Raw genomic sequence first — 1,286 nt, 5'->3', positions numbered from 1 at the left:
GCAGATGTTACATCTCCACTGTGTTTATGGGAGGTACACACTGATCTGTCGCCTCACCAGAGAAATGAATGTGAAAGAATAGATGATGTCAGCATCTCGGCTGAAGTCCAGTAAAGAGCTCGTAGCAGAAAGAAGTAGAAAAGTAGCAGAGATGAGCAGTTTTATTTAAAAGGCTTTTATTTTGTAATACCTTGTTTTAAGTACAGAGCTGGTAACACATATGATAAATCTTTATCGAGATATTTGGTTCCCGTGAGGTCTTTACAAGGATTGATGACGCTCATGTACAGTCCACCAGGGTGTCATGGTAAAGTCTATGAGCAACATTTTTTTTTTTTCTTGGCAAAGTGTCTCATCAAGGGCTAAAGCATGCGACTGGTCCACACTAGGCACAATGTACGGACATGAACACACACACACACACACATACACACACGCACACGCACGCAACAGACGAGAACAGACATAGTCTGAGGACATAGCCTCGCAGCCTCATGATTTAAGGAGCAGAACACCAGCGAGGGGAAGTGAGAGAGAAAGAAGAAAACCAACAGGGCTAGTATTTTTTTATCATCATCATTATTATTATTATTATTATTATTAATATTAATATTTTGATAAAGATCTACAGTAAAAAGCCAGATAATGAAAAGTGCCGTAAGGGATGTTGGATGGATCGACAGTTGCTTTAACCCACCCCTTTCCAACTTTGCGTTCCGTATTGGACGAGCGAAGATGAACCTGACACAGTGACCTCAGGTGAAAGGTCATTTCCTGGAAAAGGAAAGAGCCGTTTTTGGTGACGTGGGGAAACGATGGAGGGAACGTCTCTCGTTTAAACTTCGAGAAAACACATGAGCTACAGAGGACAACAAAACAAAGCAAGCTGAACGAAGAGCTTATTCCGAATACCCCTCATGTGCCCTGATTTTTGATTATTTATTAGCATTATTACGTTTGAAAGAAAAATCAAATACTCAAACATGGATTTCCTGGTCCTTACTATTGCTCTCAAATACTTTGTTTGTACAGGTTTAGAGTATCACCTCTTAGTGAGCGACATCTAGAATTGTTCCTAATCATTGTCCATTGTGCATGCAGCCACAGAGGCAGATGGCAGTGCTCAGTTTAGAAATAAATAAATAAATAAATAAGGTTTGTCTTTTTTTTTGTTGTTGTTGTTTTTGTATTTTTTTTAAAGGGCCTATGCATTATTGTGGACACATACATACAGAAGGCATGCCATTTGAAGGTATTTGGAAAAATATACACTGAATAATTTCCTG

This window comes from Hoplias malabaricus, chromosome 5, assembly GCF_029633855.1.
Source record: "Hoplias malabaricus isolate fHopMal1 chromosome 5, fHopMal1.hap1, whole genome shotgun sequence".
In the NCBI taxonomy this organism is placed as follows: domain Eukaryota; kingdom Metazoa; phylum Chordata; class Actinopteri; order Characiformes; family Erythrinidae; genus Hoplias; species Hoplias malabaricus.
Note: the sequence above shows the minus strand (reverse complement) of the source record.